Source organism: Notolabrus celidotus, chromosome 2 (assembly GCF_009762535.1).
Source record: "Notolabrus celidotus isolate fNotCel1 chromosome 2, fNotCel1.pri, whole genome shotgun sequence".
Taxonomy (NCBI): Eukaryota; Metazoa; Chordata; class Actinopteri; order Labriformes; family Labridae; genus Notolabrus; species Notolabrus celidotus.
Window position 1 is genome coordinate 27,741,814 of NC_048273.1, and position 18,765 is coordinate 27,760,578.

An 18,765-nucleotide genomic window follows, 5' to 3' on the forward strand; every position below is an offset into this window, starting at 1 on the left:
TCAAGAGAATGGGGTCTCTTTTCTACCTTGTCTATTTGGTAAAGACATTTTTTTACCATGTATAAAACTGCCAGTCGGATTATATGGGTGGAATATGCATTTTCAAATGATCCGATTTAGCTTGTGTAACTCGATAAAAATCATATAAATAGACATAATACAAAAAAAAATAATAGAAAACCTACTTAATGTGGTGCTAATTCATGCAACAAGAACAAATTTGAAAATGCACAGACTGGATTAGTCAGATACCAATGCCAGAAATACAACATCATACATATTCTACATATTAGACTTCATTCAGAAAAAAATTAAGAAACAGAAAAAAAACATGACCATGAAGTTTGGCCCAACTGTTAGAGCAGCTGAGAAATCCCAAGGTTCTTCCAGATGGCATTTACAGCACTGCGAAAAGGAACATAGGGAGTAAAGGTAAGAGTAGAAAACTGTTCACTTCTTAAGACAGCTTACATTCAAACCCACAGATGTTGCAGGGAGATGCCATCACAGTAATGGCAGTTAGTTGACTTCAGTAGTGTGTCGCATTCGTCTATACTCCATATTCAAAGAAGACTTTTTTTCCTATTATACTTGTCCAACTTTCCTCAAAAAAAGGAAAAAAAAAGAGATTCTGAAATACAACGCATTATCCAAAATAAAAGTCAACATAGGACATCTCAGGCTGAATGCGCACAGCCAACAGGAGAGCTACCACCTTTGCAGTTAAACCACAGTGCACATCCCTGAGTATGTCTGCAGTCTTTAATCCCTGTTCTGTTTTTGTTTACCTAAGTTATGCATGTGCATATGTCTTCAAGGAGTTCCTTGGTTTTGCCTTGTCTGTTTGCAGGTTTAAAGTTGCATTGAACTGAGTTTTAAAGAGCCAATGTACTTTATTATTTTCTAGACACACTTGTAATACCTTGATTGCTATCTTAAAAGTTGGCTCTGTCCTATACATTGGTGCAACTTGGTGCCAGTATAAATTAGGTATTCTATCATGTGGAAGTGTGCACAAAGCATGCTGGATACATAGCAAGGCAGATGTATGTAGAAGTCACTTTTTAACCCTTCCCTCCCTTTGATTACATTATCATCATGCATCTAAGGGTTATGGTGCGAGTCTCAGCCACTTGGTTGCAAGCATAGGGTCTGCCATACCTCACAACTATCAATGCTATCTTTAGCTGAGCTCAGCCCCCCTACATGTGGCTAGCAGGGTGGCAAAAACAGATGGTACAAAATGGTGTTCACACCTGCAGAGAAACTACATTGCTGAATACAATGGGAGTTTTCACATAGGAGCACTGTTTAAACCTCCCTAAAACAGTCTGTGTCTTATATACCAGTGCAATCGTATGCTGGATTCAACACAAGGTCTCAGATTATCAGTTAGTCCTGCAAGTTCAACAGGGTCAAAGTGAGAGTTGAAAGCTGAAAATACCTTGCATCTATAACTCAATGTTGCCCTTCATCGCACAGTCGTGGGTTACTTCACAAACCTTCATGGTGCACTTTACAGTGGACCCAGTGTGTGTGCACAGACTTCCATGACTCTTGGTTACTGTCCCCAGATTCCTCTCAATTTGGCGCATTAATCGCTCTGTAAACATTAGATTTATTTCAAAGACATTTCCAGTTACCTTAAATTGTATTTGTCTTAAACCAAAGTCATCTGACAGGAATTCCTATCTATGCCGCTGCTATAGTACAAACACAATCCTTAATACAATCTAATTATCTTTACTTAAGTAATTTAAACATCAGACAGGTGAGCGGCTGTGGCTGACCATCATCTTCTCACATGATGGGCAGAGAGTTGCGTTTGCACATCACTGGCCTTTTACAGTAATGCACTGAATTCAAGGCCATCACTGGTAAAGCAGTAAAGTAAATGTCATTATATCAGCTGTGGCTAAACTTGGAGAAATCTAATAGCAGCTGTTAAAGGCTGCAACAACACTTTAACCTTTTAGAAAACACTTTTACTTCTCTATGCTGTTACCTTCTTTAGACACAATTGCAGATGAAGTTGAAAGAAAGAAAGAAAGAAAGAAAGCTAGTCATTGTGTGAAGAATGTGAGCTATGGGTAAATGTATAATGTCAAAGTTGAAAAATGATAAGTAAAATTGTCAGAAGCAAATAGGGCAACACGATTATGTGTAGACAAGATTCTAAAACGAAGGTAACAGGTTTGAGAGGGTGTTAGTCCCAGTGGTGCCATTATTTTAATGCAAACATTGGCATGCTAACATGAAGTGGCAGTGCAGCCATGCTGATGTTTGAAGAGAGCAGAAAAGGAGATCACTCTAATTTAAAACTTTTTCAATGTGCATGATTGTACTGCAACACTAAACAGGAAAAAGTCAGCACACTTGATGTCCTTTTAAACGATTTGACCTGGGCAAAAGCACAGACCAGTCACAGCAACGGACACACTGAAAGTGTGCTGACCTTCTCCTGTTTAGCCATGCTGATGTCTGGCATGTATTTTTATATTATATTTTCTATGTTCACTATCTCAGTTTATCATGATCACTTTTGCTAAACCATGCCAGAAGCTAGCATGGTATAGTTCTCATTTGACACACTGATTGTTAGGCTCTCATTTGGCAAACTGATGCTTTAAGCTAAAAGCTAATGTTGGCTCACTAATACATTAACAGTGACTGCTACAATATGCTAGGATTCAGCAAGACAGAAGCTAACATTGCTTACATTGGTAAGCTAACATGTTGACAATGGTGTAGCTGAGCATATAGCACGTACAATTCAGTATCTCAGTTTAGCATGCTACTTTTGTCAATGACATTATGCAACTACCTATTAGTTTGTTGCAAATTTGATGACATACAGGACATGATTGCCCAACAACTCAATATTAAATGTAAGTACATTTAATAAAGCAGTATAGGATAGGATAGGCACTTTATTGTCATTGCAAAGAGATACAACAAAACTTTGTTTGGCAGCATTTCCATCCAGCAGTTTTCAATCTATCAATCAATGAATACAATTTAAAAAGGTTCAAAATATTAATATTTACCTATATAAAAATAGAAATATGTGCATTCGTCACTTTAAGTTAGTAATCAGCTGACAGTTATGTGCAGTACGCTGTCAGCAAAGTGGCGAGAGTCAATTAAAAACTTTTTTTTTCAATAAAGTCAGAAAAATAAACCTAAATGAACCTGAATTTAAATGAACCAATCATGGACATGACAGGAACAATCTTAAACACAGTTCATCTGTGACACAATATGTTGTTAAATACTTTTGTGTTTATTTAAAGCGCTTTTGAAGCACTGGTTGTGTTTTTCTGTAAAATGTTCACATATTGTTAACCTTTATGGCATTTCTGCCTTTAATGATGGTTTACTGTAGCATACTAACTCTTCAATTGAAGAAATACCTATACATTGGAGGTGGGCTTTGTTTTTATTATTTAAAGCAATATTTTGTGTCTAGGCAACCTGCAAACTCTTGAAGTGTCTTTAAGAGTTTGGTGCTTGGGCTTTAGGGTGGAAATTGGGATTGAGCCATTGCCATATATCAATGCCACAGGAACTGTGCTGAGATTTTGAAGCTAATTTGACATGGAGGCCAAACTGTGTAATAAGATTTTGGGGTTTGTCGTATGATCCACACTTGTCCAAAAAGACTGTTCCAAATCCATTTTCCCAGTGAGAGAGTCATCTGTTAATCAGCAGATAATCTAATAAACTAAAAAAAATACCAACTCTAGTATAATCATTGAGCCCTGAAGGTTTGGTAGGCAGGATTAAAGAGACTGTACTTATGCTTGTTCTATTGACCAATAATGCAGACGTACGAAAGAAAAGAGTCATCAGGCTGACTTCTGATATCATTTACTGCCAAACTTATTTTATAAGAACAAGCAGTGCCTGGTTTCCAATGCTTTATCAAGTTTTTTTAAAACAGCCATAAAATCCATCAAATAGTTTTAAAAGACAAGTGAATTCAAATCACCAACCTCAACGTCATTTGAGCACTAGATAAATAATCAGAGGACAACCACAGTCTGATCAGACCATAGTCTGTGTGATTCATCCGTTAAGGAGCATTAATATCTGTAGATAAAGACATTTCAGTGAAGCCGTGGAGATATTTATGTGTGGAATAAAGTGGAGTATTGGCTGATTTAAGACCAAACAAACCATATTCAAACGGCCCCTCGCCCTCTGACATCTTGCAAAGGCTGGAAAGTTCAAACACTGTAACGATATCATACTTCTGTGTTACAGATTCATAAGTTACACAAAAATGGGGATAAGATCATGGAAATCTCAAAAATGCACACAAACACATCTGGCATTAAACCATTTTTTGTTAGCATAAACGTTTGAAAGAGTTATACAATGAAACTGGAAAGATTAAAATATATCTAGCAACAGTTTTAATAAATTCATAGCTAACATAACCATTAACTGTGAATAAGCTGAATGTTAACTAGCTATTGGTATGCAATGAGTAATTAGATATGCAAAAAATGGTTGTAGTGTTACTATAGTGAAGTGCCATTCCTAAATTGGAAGTAACCCCCCCCCCCCAAATTGATTTGAATTTACAGATCATCTTTAAATTTGCATTCAGTACCTTGTCAAATGTTTGATAATTACTACTATAGACTGATATTATGGAACACCAATAAAGCAACCATCACCTTATCTCAACTCTTATTTATTCATTAGAGAAGACTCATACACCCTCACTTTGGCCAAACTGAAATGGTCCATGCATTTGGCATAAATCTGTTGATCCCTCAGAGTCACAAAGTTCCCCCTGTGCCTTCTCTTGTGTCTGTCTGTTGTTTGTCATGATCTGTGCTAATGTGATCTGAGGAAAAACACCAATCAGTACATGAGTGTCTCTGTGTTTGGGACCATTTTTTTGTAAATCCACTGCTGTAAAGCTTGTCCCATTACACCATTACAGACGCCTGTGTTTTTATTTTCCTTCATTAGAGTGTGTGTATTTGTGTAGTATCATCTCCCCAGTGTATTCTAGGCCTGTTACTCAGCTCTCACATGAGGATGACACGTCGCTTCTGGTTTCACTGTAAAATTAGGCTGACATCGATAGAGTCACAAGTGTCACCATGTTTCCACTCTGTACTTCGCTACAATACACAGAACTTACTGTAAATGAACCAAGACTTCTACCAGGGTCTCTCTGTTCTCTTTCAGGCCTGTTTTGGTCAGTCTGTGTCATCGGTCAAAACATGAGGGGTTTACCACAATTATATAATTTGTTTATTTCTTTATAATGCTTTTGAAAGGCTTTGACATTTAATATCAGACATGAACATATTGTTCAGAAATATGAGCAACATTAATCTCCAAGTATTTGAGATAACCAGCCAGACAGGGTTCTGGTAGATGTTGTGTTAGATTGTGGAATGTAGGGCACACAACTATTGACTGTGAAACACTTCAGAGGATTAGTTCAGAGGATTTAGCTTTGACTTATCTCAGTCTCTTTTCAGAAATTCCACTTAAAACTGTTTGTCAGGAAATATTGAAACATCAGTCAAAAGTCAGTGTCTCAGTTTAAATACTTCAATCACTATGCTTGTTTGAGCATTGTTTGTACATAATGTACTTATTTTGCTAGAATGTTTGTAGATGTTTTAAACGAGAACAGCCATTTTACACCAACCAGAGATGCAAAATTTGACAGCTGCTAATTCCTCTACTTTTAATGGAAGGTTGCAACAAGATCTTATTGCCAACATTTGAACACAATCGTCTCCTTCTAAAATATTTGCTAGCTATTTTGCTCACTTGGTTTGAACTAGATTTGATAAATATAAAAATCCACATTCTTTTATTCCTCGAGTGTGACACAGTATCATAATATTGATTATTATTTATAATTATTGATAATAATTGATTATTTGGGCAAAGGCTTCTCTTTGTGGTTTTGCACATGTTGATGACAAGCAGTTAATGAATAAGGGAGACCGATATGGTTGTTACACTTTTGCTTCATTTTACGCTTGTTTACACTCATTCCAAATGTAATAATTCTGAATAAAAATGAATTCTAGCCATTTTTTTCGGCAGATAAATGTGTATGTCTTATGTCCTTCTGACGATATTATGTACCACATTCTTATCTCTGATCATCAAAGAGTCAGTCAAGAGAGTGAATACACATAGGACTCTATATATATGTCTATCTAGCTTCCCAGCAGTACAGCGGTCTTGGGGCAAAATTAATACTTGCATTACAAGATATCACAAGGATGGTGTCCAAATGGGTCGTGTTTGACAGGTTGTGAGGGGCCAATCAGAGCAAAAATTCCCAGTCCTGAACATTATCTGGGGGAATTCAAGTCAATCATAAAAGACAGAGAAACAAGCTCAATTGGATCTTGTGATTGCACTGTGTAATCATGTAACCATGTGAAACTGTGACCGTATTTTATTTTTGTTGTTTTGTGTGCTTGTGTGTTGTAAACCTGCTTTGTGCTGCCGTCTTGGTCAGGTCACTCTTGAAAAAGAGGTTTTAAATCTCAATGAATATTTTACCTGGTTAGATAAATAAAGAAGAAGAAGATTATGCGTGTACTATATGTGTGCTTATATATCATGCACCACATCTAGAATTTTGATTTCTAAACCTGCCACTGTTTTCATTGTAAACTACATTAGCTGTTTGAGAATGGAGTGAATGCACAAAAATGGCCCAATGTGGTTAATGGTCAAACCTATCTTAGGATTTGTCTTTGTTGGAAAAACAAATCACAAAGAAAATTTGTCCTGTTCATTTGATAAATCAATATCTACACCTTTTCAATTATATTGTTTTAAACTAAACCTGTTCCATAAAGTATATCCAGGCAGCTGAGTGTTTTGTTACGCCACTGGCCGTTGAGTTGTTATCCCCCCTTGGTCAGATCATTTGTTTCCGATGGCTGAAGGTCTCTGTTGCCCTGTCCGTGGCAGGACCAAATTAAGAGGTGCACTCAGGATGGATGAGCGCAGAGCAAATGAAAGATTGGCGTGCTGGCAAAGATATTTTCTGTTTTCTCTCCCTTTTCTCCTTCTTCTTTTTGCCGCCTTCTGTCAGATAGATGATGTGCTGGGGAAATATTATTTGTTCTGTTTTCGCTGTTGATTCTGGCCTGTCCTCCTCAGAGCTGCTATCTCAATTTGGATGACAGAGCAGAAAGATGTAGCCAAAATAGAAAGCTTGTTTTGATGTTTGCTGTTCTGCTGCAACTCCTCGCCCCAGAGGAAAAGTTGCAAGTTACGCTTAAATCATTCACTTTAGACTTTTACTATCTGTGTGAGCAGCCTGCTAGAAATCTTCACTTTGTTCAAGACAGTGTAGATTATGGTTAACTTACAATTACATGATTAAAAAAAATACAATATTTAAGGGTTGGTAAAATAATATTGGAATTCAAGATAGGAGTTTCATATGATTTTTTTCTCTTATATAGCTCTAGATACCAACTTGTGGCAACTTCCAGTGTTGAAAAATGAGGCCAATGTTATGCGAGAAAGTGTATTTTATTGAGTGTTCAGTTGAGGCTGGTTCATTTAGCCAAAAAGTCCACATTATGCCCCATAAAACCTCTTTTTTTGTAACAGAAAAAACATGTTTATAGCCTGGTAGAAAAATGTTTTTTTTTTGTCTCTGTAGCTCCTTTCTCTATTCACTAGAGCTGTGCTAGGGATACATTTTTTATGTTTCTTTCCAGTTATAGTTTTGTTAAGCCGTTAAGTTTACTTCCTTTAAAGTAACTACACTGTCTGCTAAACATCAACACAGCCCAATCAGTCACTGGACTTAACCTCCTAGCCGTTTAGTTTTCCCAGTGCTCTTTTCATGTGCTTTCTTTTGAGCCAGCATCCTTGTTTACTCCTTGTGAGTGTAGAGTTTCCTGTTTTATTTTGTAGTATTCTCATAGTGTGTTCGCTCTAGTTTTACATCCTGTGTTTTATTGCTCTCCTAGTCTGTTTTCAAAACCGCCTACTATACTAGCAGTACGTATTGATTTGGCCAAAATTCAGTATGTTGTATGCAGTATTTGAACAAACGCAAAATCTGCAGTATGCCAAAACTACCCGGATGTTGTACTGATTTGGGAAAATTGCTCAGTATGCATCGGACCAGTCTTTCTTGCGTACTGTTTCCCACAATGCACAGCGCTAACGTTCCACTCCTTCTTTTTTCTATATATGACGGGGGCACTCAGTTTTTAGGTGATGTGAAAATTGTGAAATTCCATATAAACCACTTGTACATTTTTAAATAATTTGGGGATGCTAAAGAAGCAGTTATGCTATTAGCTTGGCCGTTGTTTACTTCCACTTTCCGAGACCGGAAATCTAACGACACCTGACCCAGCATACTACAAAACAGATCCAACACAACAGTCATATTATTATATTATAAGATAAACCAATAAAGATAAGATAAACTTTATTGTCCCCGGGGGAAATTTATTGTGGACATAAGTGCAGTGCTGCTCACAAAAATACATTCATTCAACATACCAACACACAATAACATGCCCACTGTCAAGATAAGAAACCATGTCACTACCAATAATACAATAAATAACAATAAGATACCAATGTGGCAGTAAAAAAGCAATATCGTATGAACATTAGTGCAGAGTAAGTGAACCCTCATACTCACACCAGAGCATTATGTTGGTGCAGATTGTTTGTTGAGTAGAGAGATGGAAGGAGGGAGGAAGGACAGCTTGAAGCGATTACTTTTATATCTGCTTGCTCTGAACTGTCTGCCAGAGGGCAACAATTCATATTCTGAATAAAGAACATGAGATCTTCAAGATTTTTTTGTGCCTGATTGAGAACTGTATTTTCAAAGATGGTTTGAAGGGACAGGTAATTTTTATTACCAATCACTTTCATGGCACATTTAAAACGTTTTTCTATCTTAGATTTACATTTAACAGATCGAGGACCAAACCAGGGTGCCATCCCATATCTGATCAAACTTCCCATGACAGCATCATAGAAGGTCAACATCACACTCGTACTTACACAAAACAATCCAAGTCTACTACAATATACTAAATCCAAACGCAGCATGCAGGACATACTGCATACTACATTCATAGGTAGTATGTAGCAGGCAGTTTAAAAACCAGCCCATGTGTTTCAACTGTGTCTTGTGTGTATGTATCCTGGTTTCCCCCTCTCATCATTGGTTCATTGCATCTTTCCTTGTGTCATTCCTTGTACTCTTGGTGGTGGTTCTTGTGTTTTTTGAGGTATTCTGCTGAACATGTTATTTGGGATTTCCTTCATGGACATACAAGTAAGACTTTCTGTTTGCTTTTGAACTCTTGTTATTAAAAAATGTTTTTTTTGTCTGCAATTAGGTCCTTGCTTCTGTGTTTTTCTTAAAGTCATGAGACCAAAAGGCCGTCCAAAAACCCGTGGCTCAAGCTTCAGGGATGTTGTCACCCACAACTTTGGCACCTCATTCTGGTTGAAACACAGTTGAAATTTAGCTCTTTAGCAGCTAATACATGTTATTTCTCCATCATGCCTCTATGATTTTATTACCTGCTTATTCAATTTTGCTGCCCTTGAAAAGCACTTTGTAACTCTGATTTTGGAAAGTCCTCCATAAATAATGTGTATTATTCTATTACGTTATTATTGAATTGTCCACAGGAGTTGACTACTTAGCTTTAATAACTTCTTGTTGGCCAGCTCTTTGCTCCTCTCCAGCTCCACCATCTTCTCAAAATCTGGTTCCAGAAAATTTGACAAGGGCAGCGGCCAAATCTTGAGTTCAGGGCTTCGGTTACACAGTCAAGAAACCAATAAGTGATGCTACATCCATTCTGTAAACAGTCTTTGATAGAGACATACAATATGGAGATATTACAGACATAATAAAACAACGCTAGTTTGTTTACATACAGCTAGAAGACTTTTATTTGCGACTAAGCTGTACTAAGCCATATGTGTACAGCGTGTTTTAACGTGCAGGAGGCAACAACCAGAAGGGAAAGAAAATCTGTTCACATAACATATACGAGTGTGTTTTACTGCTGTGGAGCCCTGTGCTTTGTGGAGAGGAGAGGCCTTAGCTGCCTTCAGGGTCAAAGGTTGCAGCTCGGTCCAGATGAAATACTTCATAGCTCTTAGAGTCTCTGCTCGGATCATCAGAGAGGTTAGGTCACCAAATATATTGATCCAACTGCTACACAAAACGTCCCTCTGAGGATTTAGTGTGTGAGGAACTGTTGTAAAAGTAATAAAGGACACGTGCATGAGGAGGAGTGCGGAGTTGAAATAATTTATTATTACTCCGGTGGCATATGAATAGCTATGTTTACATGGATCACTAATGATCATAATTATTGCCTTGTAGAGAGACGGGATCACGAGAAATGTGGGGAGTACAAAGTGGGATTGACATGCAGCAGGGTGTCGTGGCCGGGAGTCTAGCCTGTGACCAAGAATGTAGCTTCAGTACATGGGGTATGCGCCTAATCACAATTATTTACCCTTTCTAATGGCCCTTTTCCATTACACAGTTCCAGCTCTACTCGAGTCGACTCGGCTCGACTGGACTTGACTCTGTTTGGGTACCTTTTCTACCAGCCTGAGTACCGACTCAAGGTGGGCGGGGTCGTCATAACACAGCTGCGCAAAACTGCGTTCATGTCATTTTGAACACGACACAAACACAACAATGGCGGGTTTGATTTCTGTGTTGGGCGTCGCGCTCATGACTCTTTGGTGGCAACATTCTCTGACCAATCAGTGGCCGGCAGTCCGTCAACGTCACCTTTTAGTATCGGCTCAGCTCGCTTGGAACCAGAGCAGAGCAGGTACGAAAAAATGGTATCTGACACGAGGTACCACACCCGTGGAAACGCACACAAACTGTTCAGAGTCAAGTCAAGTCGAGTAGAGTAGGGCTGGTAGAAAAAGGCCGTTAGAGGAGCTTCCCAGCAGAAGAATTTCACCCGATTTATCTTATACAGTCAAAGTGATAATAAACATGCTGAATTTTGAATCTTAGGTGTTCACAAAATCAAAAACACAATTTTACCATAAAATCTCACAGAAAGTGAAATTTGAAACCATTCTTGACATTGGAAAGAAAAGTTAACCGTAAAGCTGTGAGTTTGGATTAAAAAGGAGCTTTCTATCCTGTCATGCTCCTCCTCAGCAGATTACCGGTGTTTGCTGAGTTCCTATGGAAATTTGGATGTTTTACCATGTTGGAAAAAGCATCTATTTCTGAGAGCGACTTGGAACTATAAAATACATCTTCTCAAGCTTAAGCTTTCAAATTAAACCTTGAACTTCTACAGTTCCTGGAAAATCTGCTGTTCAGGACGGCATAACATTTGAAAGTTCCTGACTAGTAATCCAATGGATGCTGCGCTAGGAGTCTTGCTGTTTTATGAAAATGACTGAGATGAAATAAATCCTTAAATAAAAGCAGTTTTCTGTTTCTTGTGATGGACAGAACCCTTAATTTGTAAATAATAACTTTTTAAATGAGTGAAATCATCATTTCTTTCCTGAAAGTGTGAGGTACATGTCTGTCATATACAGTAAATACAGTGGTTTTCTTCCCAGAAGCAGTGACAGAAGCAGTCGTGTGACCATGTTTTTGAGCTTGGACTGAGTCAGTCAGTGGCTATGAGATCACCCTATAGAGGCGGCTCATCCCCCTAATTATCACAGAGTGGGCTTTGTGTCGTATTTACACCGCTGCCTGTTAATAAATGAGGGTTTCCTTTGCACGCCACTGTCATCATCACCTCTAATACTAACCTTATCTGTCACAGACCTGTCTCCTAATGGCCAATTAAAAGCCTCAATTTTAGCCAAATCGGCATGGTGAGGAATTACTCACCAGATCCGACTGGATTACTTATCTGTGAATGGTGGTTCTTAAGCATTTGGTGGCATTTGAAGTCCCCGATCGCAGGATAACTGCAGGCCATTTGTATGTTAATGACTCAATGACATGTAGTTAAGTTAGGTGTGCAGCTGAACGCCTCAATGGAGCGGAGAGACAATTCAGAATGGAAAAGAATTGAACATGAGGTCAGATAAGGCGCGGTGACACCAAACTAAGAACATGCAATGTAAAGAACATGAAATATAAATTGGTTGATAAAACTATCTGGTTCACTCAGTAGCTGTTCTAAAATTTCAGTTCAAACCCATCAATCTAAATCAAAAATGTACTTCTCTGGATTAATTAAGTTCTGCAAAAAATAGTAATATGAACATCTGTTTTTTAATCTCCAATGGTACAACGTTATCTCCAAATTAATCTCATCAGAAGCTCCTCATCAGCTACTGCTTGGAATCCCAACAATCCAGCAAATTTTCAGGATTTCACTTTAATGCTTCCTGTTTCTAGGTTCCGAAGTTTGTCTAACCCAAATCCTTCATAGTGACTGTTCACAGTTATGCTTAGTTGTTTTCATTTAACTCCATTTTACAAAGAAATGAAAAACAATTAATGGAAATTGTGTCGCATTAACAGCATTTCTAGACCTGGAATTCAACCTTGAAAAACAAGTGGTTAGCTTCTCCTCTGTTTGTACCTCCATCATTGTTGTTTGAGTAAACAAGTATCAGTTGTCCCGCCCCTTTCTGATTTTGATTGGCCGTTGACCAATACGTTTTATTGAGGGCAAGTTGGTGTTTCAGTAGTTGAACTTCTTTCAAGTAAGAGCATTAAAAGAAAAACTGATGACACTGAGGGTGTTTTTATGCATGGGTTACTGAGCACTGAAAATGCTGAACAGCATTAGTTTTGTATAAAAAACAGGCACTGCTGATGCAAAACAAGGCGTTGGACACAGGCCCTGAAGCTACCCAACTCTGCAACTAACAAACTAAAAGAGACATAAGTAAAAGTACAACTACACCTGGATATATAAGACTACAGTTAATATGTTTGCAGACTTGGATTAGGCTCTATTTTGAACCTCTTAACATGGAGGTGCGTGTTGGTGATTTTGGACACATCATGCAACGTTATTTTCGAACATGTCGACAAGAACACATATTTCCAGTGTGCACGTCCAAAAACTAAGTATAGTATGTTTCAGAAATTATATTTAAATCTACAGGGTGCTCTGTTAAATACCAGTTATCATTGGTTTCAAAAGTACTTTATATTTGATTACGATTAAGATATGATAAATACATAATTTTTTCTTGTGTAAGATACATTTACTGGCAATATCTGCAGTCATTAAATGGTTAAGGATGGGTAACTCAAAGTTATTGCACAAAAATGTTAATACATTCAAGTTTATAAGAGAATCAGCACCATGTACTTTTGTCTAAAGCATTTGTGATCATCTTTTTAGTGTAAATGTACTACAGTGTTTTGCAATTAAGAAATGAATTGCCCCTAATTCTATAATCCCTCAGACTTTGTTTGCAGTTACCTAACATTATAAAGTAAACAGTTAGTCGGAGAGTACTGTGGCATTGTTTTTAATTCTAACAATCCCCATATGTAATTTGACTCAGTACAGGCCTCTTTCAATAAGCAACGCAGCTATTGATCTCCCCTCCTTGTGCAGCACTCCTAAAGAAAAAAGCAGAAAGTTGTGTGAATGTTCTATGCAAATGTTTAGTGTATTAGCATACACAGTTGTAATTAAAGCATAATTAGAGAGACAAATGGTGCTGTGAAGCTCTGCGCCTTGGCTCCGGAGTCTGTTTATCAGCAGCCCCTTGTTTAGTCGGCTAAAACAGGTTTATATGAAACAAGCGCCGCCGACTGCTGCATTAATTGTTATCATTGCCTTGGAAAGCAAATAGGTGCCATAGCGCTGCGGACTGTGAGAGGAGAGAGCCGGAGAGGGACCGGGACAAATTAGTGTGGAAAATGAGAGTGTCGAAATTGGAGAGGGATTAGCAGAGACGATAATGAAGCAATTAAAGAGTAAGCGCTCAGCACTCAGGTGCCTTTACCGAGCTGGTTCACTCCAGCTGCTTTCAGACGCTCCAATGCAAATATATCCCCAACGGTGAGGGGAGGTAACACTCTGTCCTAATACATCACTGATAGAGAGTGAGAGCAGAGAGCACAACACGACATGCTGCAGAGTAATGCAACCTGACAGAGTACAACACAATCTGAGCACAGAGGACAAGACAGGATAACACAACTTAACATGACAGTGTACAAAGCAGCACACAAAAACATTACACTGCAACATAATGCTGGGTGATACAACACTACACAGCACAATACAACACAACACAAGAAGTAATGTTGTGCCACAAAATCATGCATCATACCAAGATTGCACAACTAAGATGTGTGTCACAGTGGTAATTATGGAGCATAATACATGAAGAAAATAGACTAACATGCTTGTTTGAATTGTTGTAGTGCGATTCTGGACAATAATGAAAATGTAAAACAAATGAATAAGAAATACAGTGTGAGAGAAAAACAGGGGGTTTGTAGGGAATAGCATTCACCAAATCAGCTCCTACATACTGCCATTTCAAGGCATGATCTTTACACCTCTGTTACTCCTCATCTGCAATGTGTAATGCATGGAGATTTAATGGTTGGTCAAAGTTGCTCCACCTCTGATCCTTCCTTTAGAGGAAGTAACAGAGGCGTGAGGCGTGATGTTGGTTGTGTTTGTATGTAGCGCTCATGCTGTGTGTTCACAAGCCATGCCCATCATGCTCCAGCCATACAACAATGTGCAAACACACCCTGGGACATCACAAGTACGTCATTTCTGGGGTGCAGTGTTCAAGTATAGAGGCATAGTGATGGTGGAACTTTGTTCCAGCGCTGTTGTAATGAGTAAGGAGCTAAATGAAAGCGAGTGGTGTCTGACCTACAGTGCACTTCAGTCCATAGCAACTGGCAACCTCAGGGGCTAAATGTGCCAAAAACTGCAGTTCTGCAATTGTCCACTTGAGACTGGTTCCAAAAGATAGTCAGTCCCCATTTGGCTCAAGTTTAAAATTCCCAAATTTACAGCAGAATTACATCCTGGTTATCCTTTCATGAAAATCTACAGAATTCAAATTTTCAAAACACACCTTTAACTTAGTTTTAGGCATAATAAGGGGTGTGGTTGCTTTAATTGACAGGTGAGCACTGCTAGCTTTCTGCTCGATGTGTTGTTGTATATTTCATTCAGTGAACTTGATATTGTGTTGATGGCTCTCTTGGAGATATATACATGGAAATATTGCCTTATAATATTGCAAATGCAGCGTCCAAAAAATAATTGCAAAAATCAACTTTATTTATATCAACGTGTTCGTATAAACATGAAGCCAAAATTGCCTCACACTGAAAGGGATTGAAACCAGAACATTAAATGAAAAAAGGAGCAAGAAATTTAGAAGACTTGGAGAATTAAAACAGAGAAAAAAATCATGAATAAATTATTTTAAATCAGTAATAAGTTCATTAAGACAAAAAACACTTGAGAGTCGGCTATTTTAAAGACAAACCTAAAAACTTTGACCAAGGCTGCAAAGTTATATCAAATCAAAGGCCAAATTAAGGAGGTAGGTATAATAAAATGTAGTTGCTGCTTTTCTGTCAGCACTTGTTAGCAGGTATCAGTTTCTGTGCTCCGGTGTCTGCGGCCTGTAGAACGTGTAGTGCAAACTTTCTGAGTCTCCCTCTCTCTAATATGCATACCATTGACCCAGCGCCTGCTAATGAAGGGAGAACAGTCAGTGTGAGACAGAGGTGGGAGAAAGAGAAAAAGCTGAGACGAGAGAGGAAGGGATGGGGGGGCTGTCTATAGCAACGCCCGACATCCATGGTTAGGGGTAATAAAGCCCCTCTCAAAGTCAACAGTTCAGAAACTCCTTTTTCCTCCTAAAAGAGCTTTTAATTTTTAACACAAACTTGCACTTAGGTATGCATGAACTTTGGTAAAATCCTGAGACATGTGTATAAAAGGGGTTTAATAGATGACGGTCATGTGCTCTGCTGCCGGGTAATGATGTCAGCCCCTCCATCTCATTCCCTCTCTGCCTCTCTTTGGGCTTCTTTGATAGAGGAGGGCCTAATGTAAATTTAATTTGGAGTGATGTATGGCAGGGATGGGTGACGGAGTGAGAGTGGGGTTCTGGGTTTTGGGGCTTGTGAGCGAAGGTGGAGAAGGCCGAGTTGATCGGGGATGGAGGGGTGAGGGGGTAAGACAGAAGGGTGTGTGTTGGGGAGGGTGTGTGGAGTGTCTCAGTGGGGGGGAGCAGCTGGATTGGGGCGCTGCCACTTTGCCAACACTGTCTTCTTTAAGCAGGATTGATGACGATGTACGCCCCGTATGCATCTATGAGCGTGCTGGCCTCACTTATAGGTCTCACACACATGCACACACTCCCACCGCCTCGCACACCCTCTCTGTGTCTGATTCAGCCCCCTGCCATGCCACATTTACCCTCAACAATGTGAATGGGAGGGACGCTTGCTTTTGGTTTCCAACAAGAGGATGACATCTGAATGGGAGGAGGCTTCAAAGACCCCCAATCCACCCTCCACCATCACCCCCTTGTCTCACCTCAAATGAAGTGGACAAATGCTAAATCAATGTTTTTAGTGTTGCTCATCACAGACTTTATCCCCTCTCTCATTGTTTCCTGGCAGATTGAAGGGGTATTGATGGCCATGGCTGTCAAGTCTGCACCTATCAAGGTTCCCCTCTCCTCTTCTAATGCCCTCTGGGTGTTTGTCCACATTAACACCATCCTGGAAACACATTTAAATCGTCACAGTCTGAGATGGTGGAAACCTTTTCATCCTCCATTTATTTTGCACTAATGCTGCAGGATTTTCTCAAACAGTTTCTCCATGTGCGGCGATCATTGAGGAGTAGATGAAATCCAGATCCTATCAGTGAATCTAATGAGTTTTTACGCAAACGATTGCACTGTAAATTGTCATGGGGTTATTAAAGAAAACATGGAAATTGCAATAATTGCATGTAGAATGCAGGTATTGTTTCAGCAATAAAATCCTTGTTCATTAAGTTAGAATTAGTTTGGCAATGCTCGGAGCTCAAAGACGCCTGGATCAAGTCGCAGTTTTATTGACTCAGCTGTAATAAGATTTGAGCATCTTTCCTTTTTAACTCTAAGATCGTCAGAAAACAAAAGAAATTACAAACTGGCAGCACAACTTCTTCCAAAACTCTTCAGTTGTTTTGTTGTTCTTTAACTAAACACTGAATGAACACTGATTATTCCAAATTCTCTTTATTGACAGCATCATCATCCCCATCATCTCCACCGCCTGCTGTAATGGATGCAGGGTGGATGAGGAGGATGAGCCGGGGTCGAATGAATAGTGAGTGGTATTCATCAGACCAGGGGGAAGCGGCAGCCAAGATCCAATTATATATATTCATTAAGTGATAATGATATCATGGTCTTTTAACTGAGAAGAAAAGGGAGCGTAATTGAATAATAACAGTTGTACAATCCCAGAGGATTGGACCCCCCTCTCCCTCCCCACATTCCCACCATCACCACACAGACACACACCCCGACATGGTGACCCCCTGAGGGGTGGGGAGCAGGAGGGAGGGCAGGGGGACTGAAGAGCGAGGATTGATGGAATTCTATTACACCCTGATAGATTTATTATGAAGGCCTGAGTGGACTCTCTGCTCCACTTTGTCACTCACACTAATCAGGGATGGGGAGGGAGAGAGGGAGGGCAACTAATGTCCCGATTTACCTTTGTATATCCCCCACCCTAAAATCCCCCCTCTCTTGCTCCCCCCTGACCATCACCAAAGACAAGGTTAGCAGCCGTCTGACAGGCAGACGCGGCGGGTGGCCATTTTGGATCCAGTGAGCTGAGAGATCGCCGTGGCAAATGGGCCAGCTGAGCTCGGCTGACCTCCAGGGTGAGCGCATCATTTGTTTATTAATGGAGGGCCATGTGCAACACCATAAGGGCAGCGTGTCATGCAGAGATCAACAGCCTCTTCATAGCAGCCCATCCACAGCATGCAACCCCCACCAAGACAACAGCAAAACAATTTGTAAACACTTAGCATGGTGATGAGGCAGTAGCTCATGTCCATTTTGAGATGACAGGAGGCAGGAGAAGGGTTGTTGTTGCAGGGTCAATGATGCTAAGTGTGTTTACGTTCTCTTAAGGTGAGCTCAGATTAAGAAAGTTTAAAAACCCAACCACTTTTTTAAGTGTAATTGACAGATAGTTTGCTTGGCTGAGCGGTAAAATTGTGCGACCCATGTACACAAGTTAAAGTCCATGAAGCAGGCGGCCTGGGTTTGATTCCAACCTGTGGACCTCTACTACAGCAAGCCCTTCCACACTCTCGCACATTATTTCTCTGTTTCTGCATTCAAATATGTCTTAACAACTTTGTAGAGTCCAAGAAGAGAAAAGGAGGAGGACATCATGGGTTTGATCCTGAGTTAGTGTTTAATCACTGAATGGAAATCATTGCGATTACACTACTAACAGGCTCTGACTGTTTTCTGTGTACACTCCTCTTATCTTACAGCACATGATTCAAATCTGAAAGACAAACGAGCTGCAAATGGCCCTGTTTTTATTCTCAGGGGCATCATTTCAAGCATACCAACAAGCCACTCAGGCCTTTACATGTAATCTCTGGTATGAAAGAGCGTCTCTTAGATATGTCCTGTCATTCTGTCACACTTTTCTGCACTAACAATCATTGTTTAGCAGTTTCACAGGACATCTGGTAAATGTTAATGTGGTTT

General features: G+C 39.4%; 1 long non-coding RNA gene across 1 annotated transcript in view; it reads left to right on the forward strand.

Annotated features, from left to right (window-relative positions):
• LOC117829648 overlaps positions 1–16,958 on the forward strand; it is a 78,006-nt gene extending 61,048 nt beyond the window's left edge. The window contains exon 5 of the long non-coding RNA XR_004634655.1: positions 16,652–16,958. This is a non-coding gene — a long non-coding RNA (uncharacterized LOC117829648). The remainder of the gene's footprint in view (positions 1–16,651) is intronic.
• Positions 16,959–18,765: the final 1,807 nt, after the last annotated feature.